At 54.7% G+C, this 11469-nt stretch overlaps 1 protein-coding gene across 1 annotated transcript in view; it reads right to left on the minus strand.

The window, feature by feature from the left end:
- HIC2 (HIC ZBTB transcriptional repressor 2) overlaps positions 1-10237 on the minus strand; it is a 28720-nt gene extending 18483 nt beyond the window's left edge. Inside the window, exon 1 of the mRNA XM_045457616.1 lies at positions 10128-10237. The gene's annotated coding sequence lies outside the window, so the exon portion shown is untranslated. The remainder of the gene's footprint in view (positions 1-10127) is intronic.
- Positions 10238-11469: the final 1232 nt, after the last annotated feature.

The following is an 11469-nucleotide window of genomic DNA, read 5'->3' on the forward strand; positions in this document are numbered from 1 at the left end:
AGGGGAGCAGGACAAAACCTTCTAGAATTCTTTTCTTTCTTTTCCTTCCTTCCTTCCTTCCTCCCTCCCTCCCTCCCCCACCCCCTCTTTCTTCCTCTTTCTTTCTGGAACTCAAAACCCTGAGGATCAAGACCTGAGCTGAGATCAAGAGTCGGACCCTCAATCAACGGAGCCACCCAGACACCCCTGGACAAGACCTTCTAGATTCAAGGAGGAGCCAGAGACTACAGCTGTGTGATACTCGCTGAGCACTGCTCACATCACTTGACCCAGGACCCCACACTGCAGAGCCACATGGCTGGGCAAATATGGCAACAATGTGCCAACAAGGGCTTCAGAGAGCTCCATCCCACTGGAGATGCCCAGAAAGTACCACTCAGTCCTAAATAGAAAGCAACAGAAAGCAGGGCCTCCATACCTGGGAGGCCAAGTGTGTCTTACCCAACAGGATGGAAATCCCAGGAACCCTCCCAAGGAATGGAGGGGAAGAGGGCAATTAACGCCACTCTAATCGAAAATATCAAAGTCTAGCATACATCTCCCCTCTGCAGCCTCTGCCCCCTCCAATTTGGAGTCCAATCAACCCTGAGTTATCTTTCTCAAACACCGATCTCATCCAGTCACTCCCCTGCTTAAAGCTTTCAATGCATTCCCGATGCCTGGATAAAGTCCACACTCCAGCCCGGCCTGTAGGGTGCTTCCCAGAGAGGACCTGGCCCACCTCTCACCTTGGTTGGTCCACAGACATGCCTGAGTGCCCCTCTGCGAAGCCAGCCCTGCATTTCTCCTGGGACCTATGTCAGCACTAGCCGCCCAGCTGCTTCCCTCTGTGCACCCGCCCTGTGCTCATGCCCTCCCCCCAGACCCCTTACCCACCCCAAGCAGGCTCCCAAAGGTGAGGGACCCTGTGTCCCACTAGCCCAGCAGCCACAGCTACACTGTGCATGAAGCAGACCCTCATAAAGGTGTATTAGATGAGCAAATGCTGGTCAGAAAGGTTTAGTGCTAAAAGAGTGAAACAATACGTGAGAGAAGACAAGGAGGCGGTGAGAAGGGGGCAACAAGAAAGGAGAGAAGGCTGCTCAGCGCCCTCCCATGTCAGCAGTTCCAAAACTATTGTTTACATTCTTCAAAATTAGGACTCCCAAAGAACCAAAGAACTTTCATGTGGTTTACATGTTACTGTAGTTGGTGCTACTGTTCTACATTTACTGTATTAAAAAAAAACTGGTAATTAAAACAAATACTTGACTCAGAATATCAATAAAAAACACGTTAACATAAATGCCACGACGTTAACATAAATACATTAAAAATGTTTTATGAAAAAAAAAAGATTCCAAGATTTAAAAAAATTAATTAGTGAAAAAAGTAGTACTGTTTTATATTTGGCATTTGTTTTACGTTTTAAATCTCTTTAACATCTGGCTTAGAAGTAGCTAGATTCTCATATCTGTTTCTACACTTAGTCCATTAGGATAATTGGTTTTGATGAAAGTCTATCAAGAAATGTGACTTCACACAGATAGAAGAGAGGAGTATTTTAATAATCCTTTCAGCTAACTGTGGCTATTCTTCACTGACATCACACTAAAACCAGACAAGCAGAGGTTTCTTAAAAGCTGCAATGGAGACTCTGAAATCATATCTGTGACTATCTCAAATTCGGTTACACAAAAATCCATTGGTTTACACTGCACTCATATTCACGCAGGATTTTGCAACATCAAGCACTGGTCATTTGGTTCACTGAGTGAATCAGATCTTCCAAATGTCACATTTCATTATACAACACCAAAAAAATCCATGTGTTAATATCACCGCTGATCTTATCAGTGAAGTCTAAGTCAGGCTCACCGTACGAATAGTTTTCCAAAACTCTCATTTTCCCTTAAGGGTTCTAGCTCTGGCAACAAATATCATCAGTTGTTTTCCTCAAAGTGGCAAAGCTCACTTTGTTCATTTGAGAAAATATCTGCACAAATTCTCCAAGTCTGAGTAACCACACCTTGTCTGTCGGTTCTTCTTTCAAGTAAAAACAATATTCCATGAGGAGAAAGCAGCTAGTTCAGGGCTCAGCCCAAGCAAATGCAAAGTATGTTTCTGGAGAGAACAGTTGTACTCCACAGTAGTCACACATACTCCCCATTTTATCACACGGAATGCTAAAAAGACGTGTGTGTACCCCAGGGTCTAGATTTACTACTCAGTCATCTGTACTGCCTCCCCCAGTCACTCGTAAGACTGAATGTCTCAGTCTGGAGCACCAACAGTGGAGAACACAACTCTGGGCAACACGTACACCCACCACAGCTTTGCACAAGACAAAGGCCAGTAACTTCTAAGACTTATGAAAAGGGTCTTGGGAAATCCAAGGGGTCTGCAAACCACTCTGAGAACAGTTGACATGCATTAGCTCAAATATTTCTAACAACCCATTTTACAGGCAAGGAAAATGAGTCACAGAGAGGCACTCTTCTCAAAACCACACTTGTTCACCAAATACTCTAAAAGGCAGGGCTGACAGAAACTCCAAACAGATCTCCAGAGGCCTGCTTACTCAGAGCTGGCAATGCTTTAGGAGCAAGCTGGGCCTTTGCATGCCGTGGGCCCTCCAGAGGCAGTGGTCACAGGTGGTCAGAGAGGGAGGAGGGGGAGGGGTGCTACAGGAAGCAGGATGTGCAAGCTCCGCTGCCTGCTGGGGGCATGAAGTCAAAGTCCCCTCCTGCCCAAAGCAGCTAAGCCAGCCCTGCTGCCCTTATCAGCGTCAACACATGCATGGAATGTGGGACTTTGGAAACAGTCCTCTCCCCTTTGCCTGCACCCCTCTGGCGCTCAGGTTCATCTACCACAGCCAAAGGACAACCCAAGCCCAGCGTTCAACCCACCTGCACCTGGAGCCTCGTGGCAGGTGAGAAAGGCACCTGCTGGAGGTGGCCCAGGGAACCTGAAGAGGCTATGGCTTGGCCTCTCCCCTCATCACCAAGATCACCCATCTACCAAGAAAGAGCCTCACATTGCTGAGAGAGAGGTCACCCTGCCCAATGTCACACAACACAGCACCGCTGGCCCAAGCACCTCTCAATCACTGACACAGTGAGAATACCAAGAGAAGGAAAGGAGCCCAGCTCTGAGTTCCCAGGAACCCCCAAAGCCTCCCTCTCAAGGCTCTTCTAGAAGTGGTTAGCAAAGGCCAAAGTTTCCATGGGACAGAAGAGTCCCATGTGCCAGAAGGGAAGGAGTTGAGACTGGTAGAATAAGGATGACCCAGAGAGTCCCCTCTGTCCCCCAGCTCCTGGAGGGAGGTGGGGAACGGACCCGCTCACCAAGCTTGTAGTGGTCCCTCCGCAGTTATCAAGGGACTACCAGTCACCTCCAAGCTTTGCCCAAGACAGTCATCCTGCCACCCCACTCCAAACGAAAACCTTGACTGTCTCCAGGCCCAGGCACTGCTCAGAGGAAGCCCACAAATATACGTGTTCAAGGCTGCCACACGTGTGATTGTGTTTACCTTACCCTTAGAAATTCTCTACCCACCTCCTAGCTATGTGAATTGAAAATAATTGCCTAACCTCTCTAAGTCACTTATACAGTGAAGATTGATAAAATGATTGGCACTGCACGGGTTATGTTCCAAGGATTAAATTCCGAACACCTCCCACAAGGGCTAGCATGGGGTAAGAGCCTAAAAGTGAGCGCCCAACCATCTTCTGCCACACTTTCCTAGCATTCTGTCAGGAATTCTCCCAGTTTTCAGGCAAAGCTAAAGTAGCACCTGTCAGACAGAAACCATCAGCCACCTTCTACTAGAGAGAAGGGCAGGGAAGTCTTGCGGCATGGTAGGAGGAAGAGGCAAAAAGAGCTGAGGCAGGAACCCAGACCCCAGGACCACTCACTCTCAAGACACAACCAGAGTCCACCTACCATGATGGGTACAGGTGGAAAAGAACAGAGAGGGAGGACATGTTGCCTGTGTTCCCAACACCACCTGCTTCTTCCTCAACTACCAGCCACGACTTCTTGATCCCCTCTCCTTCACAGCCACAGCCCAGGCTGGTCTTCCTTCCCTAAAAAACAGCACTTCCTACCCAAGACAACAACCAGAACCACACCAGACTCAAGACACTTGCTCACCTCATTCTGTAAGCTGCCCAGAGCAGGCAGGGTTGTCTTATGTTCCATCTGCCCGCAGATATGCACTAAGCGCCAGGACAGTTCATTGTTCTATTCCAGCAAAGGGAGCTGGGCCGGGCCAGGCCAGGCCAGCTCTGCCTCTCACAGCCACCCCCCACACTGTTTCCTGGCCCCTTATACACCTTACCCAGATAACAACCCAGAAAAGCAACCTCAGGAATCAATCTCTCTCCCCCAGGGACCTTGAGGTCAGAGAGAAAAACAGGGGCTCAGGTTCCAGGGATCCCCAGCTATGGCCACAGTGGACTCATGAGGGAGCCACAAGGATTCCCAAATGTCACTATGTCAGGCCCTGCCAGGGCACACAGAGGCCAACCAGGGCCCAAGAACGCCACCACAAAACCAGAACAGGTAAACTCTGAAAGCCAAGCAGGACCAAGAGTTCTGGAGTCAAGGGCAACAAGCAGCTCCCCAGGGACCTCTGAGGAGCTGTCCCCTTAGTGCACACCAGCCTGTGGTCCCTCCCACTGCCACCAAGTAAGAAAAACCATGAAAAGAGCGAGCCCCAGGGGTAACTGGGTGGCTCAGTTGGTTAAGCGTCTGACTTCCACTCAGGTCTCACAGTTTGTGAGCTCGAACCCCATGTCCAGCTCTGTACTGACAGCTCAGAGCCTGGGCCCTGCTTCAAATTCTGTGTGTGTGTCTCTCTCTCTCTCTGCCCCTCCCCTGCTCATGCTCTGTCTCTCTCAAAAATTAAAAAAAAAAAAAGAAAAAAAAAAAGAGTGAGCCCCTTCTGTGTCTGGTGCATCTCCAAGACCCTAGTAACTAACAGAATCAACCTAACTAGTTTTGCAAATAAATTCAATCCCACTGGGCCATTAGAGTAAAGCAGTTCATGACCACCCCAGGTCATAATGCACTGGTCGATTTGGACTCACCACTTGCTTGATTCTATTACCAACAAAGATTCTTTAAAGCAGTGGTTCTCGATCTTGGCTGCACACTGAATTCATTTCCAAGTCTTAGGAAACATGGACGTTAGAAATAGTCTAGGCTGGGCTGGCCTCTACCAGCTCCCAGATGATCCTGAGGTCCAGAGCTGAGAACCAGGGCACCAGCAGGCAGGCCTCTTCCAGGAAGCAAGGGTAGCAGCACACACTCATCACAAGGAAAGTTCCACGATGTCCATAGAGGGTCAGGCCACTGAGGCTCCGGGTCCCACTTTCCTAGCCATCAACCCTACTGTCGCTTCTCATTCATTTCAGGTACGAGAATTCACCAAGATCTGATAAACTTCCAAAGCAGCACAGGTGAGGGAACTGCAAAGGCCATGGGGCAGTTTTTCTCCTTGAAGGACCTATAACCAGGCTGATGAAGAGGCCAAGGGAGCTCAGACTCCAGTGTGTGATGGGAGCAGCACCTCTACTCCGTGGGGGTGGGGGAGTTACTGTTCTCAAAGCACTGGAGTGGCCCCTCCCCACACTCACCTGAGAGAACCCACCCACCCACAGGTGTTGCTGGGAAAGAAGCCTGAGGCCGCAGCAGCCTGGAACGCATGGGACAAGTCTGCACAGCGGCCACACCCGTGCCAGAGCCAACAGCCCTTCCATCTCCACAAGAGGCCAACTCCCCACCTGGAAGCGCCCCCCCAGCCAAGCCCAAACACCACCTTTCCTTAGTGGCCCTTAGAATTGCCATGGAATGGATGGAGAGAGCTGGAAGTACAGCACTGGAAGACTGGGCCACCTGCCTTTCCATACCGCACTCTCCCCCCTCATTCATACCCCATGTGCTCACAGGGGTGGCTTACCCTCAAACAGGAAACAGACACCTACTATGCACTATGTATCTCAGAGGCAGCAACAGATGGCTGCCCTGTTCCCTCTCACCCACAGAAGGACCTGCTCTAACTTTAAGGCCACACTCGCCCTCCTCTGCACCCACATGGGACACTACCATGAAAAACATGAAAACCGAGCAGTCTGAAGGAGGGGCTCTGAACCCCTTCCCAAATGCCCCAGGCAGGCTCTTAGAGTCACTCACTGCACTCAGTCCAGCCACACCCTCCCTCAGCAGAGGCACCCCAGCCCAGGCCCTTCCCTCCTAGACTGTGGTGGGCCTGGAGTCACCTCCCGGCTTTCCCTTCCTTATCAAGCTCACTAGGGGCCCACACACAACCCCAACCCCCACGGCTTCTCTGGCTTTGCCACTCCTGACTGCAGCTCTGAGACCTCCCCCAGCCCAGGTCCCTATCCCTCAGGGCAAGGCCCCTCCCAGCAGGAAGCACAGGCTGGCCGTGCCAGGCAGAGTCAAACTGGCCTGGCTTGTTTGGAAGCCCCTAAACCGGAGCCAGGATCCTCTTGGGGAGGGGGCTGTCTGCTGGCCTCTCCCTGCTTGGAGCTCAGACCTCTCCAGACTCCACACTACATGGGCCACAAAGCCCTGGAGTTAAAGGCATTTACCCTCCAGCCCTAGCCTGACCAGTTGCTTGCTTGCAGCCCCAGCAAATTATGTAACCTCCCAGTTGAGTCTCATTTACCAGTCCGTGTAAGAGGAGACTAAGTGGTGGTGTGCTGACCTGGAAGGATTTGGAGAAAACTTAAGTGTGCCCCTATCTCCCGTCCCGAGGTTGACCACTTGTTGGCAAGGCTGTGAGTGCCAGAGGGCAGAGACCAGCATGATCCAGTCTAGCCACAGGAGTTGGGTGCTGCACCCTTGTGTCGTTTTCAGAAAATCTTGTCAAATATATAAAAAGCTTGTGAAAGAGCCTCCCAGGTGCCTTGCCCGCAGTGGGTGCTCCGGTGCTAGCTTCTCTAACACACAGCATCTGCAGGTTCACGTTCTTGCCTCGTTGCTCTCCAGTCTCCCCTGCCACACTCCACACTGCCACGGTCTTCCTGTGAACTCCCCATTAAAACTCTTCTACGACCAACTTCAACTCAGCATGGCATTCATGGATCTCCTCCACCCCAGAGCTGGGCCCTTCCTCCGTGCCTGGAAGCTACAGCCACCATCCCCGTGGTGCCCTCTACACTCCACACAGCACAGTGCCAGACCTTATCGCCCCATCTTAACAATCATTTGTTTGTCAGTCTTCCCCAGGCTGAGTGAGCTCTGGAGGGCAGCGATATGTATATGTAAACTCAAGTTCTGCTCCCATTTTAGACACAGGGACACCAAAGCTCAGAGAGTCAATCACTGTCCAAGGTCACACGGAGAGTAAACGGCAGAGCCTGCATCACGCTCGACTTTCTAACTAAGCCCAGTTCCCTCTCACTGCGCTCTGAGTCCCTCCTCAGCCAGGCTCCAAGAGCCAGGAGGACAAGAACCTGATTTGTTGTTTCTTCTCAATGGTGAAAGCTGCTCCCAGGTGGCAGATACAAGAGCCCCCACCCTCTTAGTGATCAGGTCCTGCGGGCAGTGGCTCTCAGCCCCAGTGGGCAAAGCGAGCAACCTTTCGGGTGGGGCTGACAGCTTGAGGCCAACAGGCCAGCAAAAGGGCAACACCACAGGTCCCCTGGGTAAACTGAACTTTATTCCTTCCTCACTCCTCCGACTCTCCAGAACTGCCCAGCCAGCCCTTCTCTGGGGGGCTAGCTGCTGATTAAAAGGCACTGCCCCCACCCCCAGATCTGACCCTGACAGACAATAAGGACACCGGGAAGGCAGCAGGCCTGTCAGCTCAATAATGCAAAACCCTGTTGCTCCAAGTCCACGACAGCTGACTTCAAGTGGATCGGAGGCTGTGCTTATTAACAAAATGAGAAATCTGATCTATGGAAAGAAAACACTACGTGAGGATTAATCCAGGACTGCAGCTTGTGGAGAAGGCTGGGCTGCCGGCCAAGACCAGGGAATGAAGACAGGATCGTGCCTACCTGTCCCCAGAGCAGGTACTGCGCAGCAGGACAGGACGTATCGCCTCTGCCCCACCTGCGCCTCTTCTTCTCCTTCCAGCAATTGAAGCAATCATTTCAGTTTTGCTTTAATTACAGACCTGGCTCCCTCGGGCTGCTTCTTCCTCTAAGCAGAGCCAGCAACCAGAGGGAGATTTTTCTTTTCAGGAATTGCTTGTAAAAGCTGAGTGACTAATCTACAAGTCCTAACAACTGGCAGGAAAACACTGCAGGGAAAATTCTGGGCACACACCAGCACTCTGAGTCAAACGGCCAGAGAAGCTGGTTAAGAGGCACTCAGCAACTCCCCAAAACTGGTCCGCAGAAAGCCAGAAGCCAAAGGAAGGCAGACCAACCTGGGAGTTCCGACCCTTGAAGCAGGCAGTCAGGTGGGGAGCCCCTCCCAGCCTTCTGAGTCTACTGCCTGCCCATGGGACCCAGAGATTTTCATAACCCCAACTGTACAGGACCAAAGGTTCCCTGGAATGCAGGGTGACCTACTCCTGGGCCAAAAGACTCAGTTCAACCCCCAAGTATCAGCTTCCCATCCCGCCCCCCCCCCCTTGGTGCGAAGAGCCCGCTAAACCAGCAATCTCACCACACAGCTTTGTCTCTAGAGGCCAGCCTGAGGCCGGCCCATCTGCTTTTTTTCAGACCACTCCAGCAACCCTGTTCTATGTGTACAGTCTCTCCTTGAGCCAGGGCTACAGACCAGCCACATGGCCTGTGCTACTGAAAATGTCTGCAGAAAGGGCCAAGGAGTCCAGGGTTGGCAGATGGGAATGGAGGGGAAGAAGTAAAGCCAGGAGCCAGGAAGCAATAAATGCTACAGCTCCAGAAAGGTCCTGGGTTTGAGTGACCTAGCTCCATCCCTCCAGCCAAAGTCCCTCGAGAACAGGCCCAAGTTCAGCCTAGAAGCTCTGGAGGCACCTCCACTACCTGCCAGCTCTCCTTCCCCCCCACCCACCCCCCCAGGACAAGAGGCACAGCAATCCCCACATCAGTCAACAATCCACCGCCACAGGATTCCTATAGGCAAAGCTCTGCCCCTCCCCCCCACCACATATGTCAGAGGGGTGGCCTCCCCGGGTTACACCCCTCCTTGCTGTTGGGGCGGTGGGTGGGGGGCGCGAGAACCTAGCTTTCCAGATGTGCTTGGCAACTCCTACTAGAAAAAGACACTGGGGGTGGAGGGGATAGAAGGCATGGATAAATAACTTCAAAAACGTTCCAACCCATCTGGATCAGCACTGGGCTCCCTTCTCCAGGCAGTCCCACGCTGTTCTGGGTGGGGCCGCTGGGCGCATTATCTGACCTCGTTCCCTGCTCTCCAGAAGTCACTGCCCCCCAGGGAGAGGCATCCCTGCCTCCCCCCCTACCCCCACCCCCAACCAACTAGGTCTACGTGAATATGAACCATCTTAGTAGATAAACAGAGTGACAAGCTGGGGCCCTTCAGCCCCCTTCCTCTGCCAGCCGGTCCCCTCCCCCTGCCAGCCGACCCCCTCCCCCAAGCCCATCTCTCTTCCTGCCAAGTGGCTGCCTACAGGAGAGGTCTGGGGGCAGGGCAGCGAGCCCACCAGCCGCAGGGCCTGGTCCTCTGGGAGCGGCTCCTCCAAGGCCAACCCTGCCCCTGCCCAGGCCGGTCTTCCCGCAGGGAGGGGGCAAGAAAAGGGGACCGCAGGCAGAGGAGCGCCGCAGTTCTGGAAATAGCAAAATCCCCTTATGAGGGGCGGCCGCAGGCGCTGGGCCGTTTGCATAATGGAAGCCCGCCCGCCTGTCAGGCAGCGCAGCTCTCCCGACGCTGTTCGGATTAGATTGCTAATGAAAAGGCACAAAGAGCCGGCGCCCGCTCGCCCGCCGACCCCCGCTCCGCAGACCCGCGCCCGGCCTGGCGCGGCCCCGGGGCTTTGTGCCCGGGGTCCCCCGCCGCTCGCGCCCTGCCGGGCACCGGGACCACAAAGCCCCGGCGGGCTGGGTCCAGCCAGCGGTCCCGCGTGCGCCCCGGCCCAGACCCGGCGGGCGCGCGCCCGCCCACGCCCCTCTCCCCGGGGGCGCGCCCGCCCGCGCCCCCCGTTGCCCCTGACCGCCTCTCACCTCGTGTGCGTCGGCGGCGGCGCTCCGCCCGCCGGCCGGCCGGCCCTGCCCGCGGCCCCTTGTCCTCGGCGCCCGGCTTGCGCCGCCTGCGCCCGCCCCGTCCGCCCGCCGCCGGCCCGGCTCGGCTCCCCGCCCAGCGCGCCCCGAGCGCCGCTCACAGCCGCCCGCCCGGCGCCATCTTGGAAGCTTGTGACGTCGGCGCCGCCCGCTCACCCCTGACCCACATCTGAATGGGCGAGCGGCGGGGCGGGGCCGGGGGCGGTTTGGGGCGGGGTCTCGTTGTGGGCGGGGCAAGAGGGGGCGGGGCGGAGCCGGCGAGAGGTCCGAACACTGGGCAGGGCGGGGCGGTGGGCCTGCTGGACGGCGCCGTGGGGGGAGGGGCGCGCAGGAGGCACCCGGGACCCAGACGGTGGGCGCCCCGCCTGACCCAGACCCCAGGTGCAGGGGTAGGACCGCGACCTCACCCCGAAACAACCGGACCGCCCAACCCCCTGGGATGGGGACTCTGGACCCCCACATGCCCACGCCCAGCCCACACACGCAGAGTTGACCCCCTTTGAGCCTGACCCTGACCCCTTTGAAGCCCCCCCAACCCCTAGCAACCTGCGCCCCACCTCCAGGACACTTTCGCACCCTGGCTCCGTGCCCCCCGCAGGGACCTCGCCGTCAAAGGCGCAGCCCCCGGGGACTGCAGGTGGCGTGATCTGGGCTCCCAAGGAGGCCCAAGTTATTTGTGTCCTGTAGGGAAAGGGACTCCCCCCCCCCACCCCTGACCCCCGCGACCCCTCGGGTCCCCACTCTCGCAGCTCCCCGGGCTGGCCCTACCTGCTCAGAGGACGCGGAGGTCTCGAGCATTCGGTGTTCAGCCAGCCCCTTCCGGTGACCACAAACCCTCACTGGTCCCTGGGGTCAAGCGACGCGCCTAAGCTGGCCCGCCTGGACCCAAGCTCGTGGCCCGATGGCCTGCTGAGGGACTGGAGCTGGCCCCGAGCGTGGCCGCTTCTCTAGGGAGTTACTTAATGGACCTCTCTCTACTTTGAACACCAAACAAAAGAACACACCACTGTCAACGTCTGAGAGAGGAACCCAGACTTGCCATGCAGAGAAGTTGTGCCCTAGCACTAGCCAAGACCCCCTCTTGAAGGCTGGTTATGCGACCATTCTTTCCAGATTAATGCATAAATTTAAAGTATATTAAATGTAAATGTATATTTAATGTAATGTGTAAAATTAATGTAATCATAACAGGACTTGACAAAATTCTAAATTCACCTGAAAGAATAAATAACCAAAACCAGCTCTCATTTCCCACAAATGAAGGTGGACTTGCTTTAATAATACT

This window comes from Leopardus geoffroyi, chromosome D3 (genome assembly GCF_018350155.1).
Source record: "Leopardus geoffroyi isolate Oge1 chromosome D3, O.geoffroyi_Oge1_pat1.0, whole genome shotgun sequence".
In the NCBI taxonomy this organism is placed as follows: Eukaryota; Metazoa; Chordata; class Mammalia; order Carnivora; family Felidae; genus Leopardus; species Leopardus geoffroyi.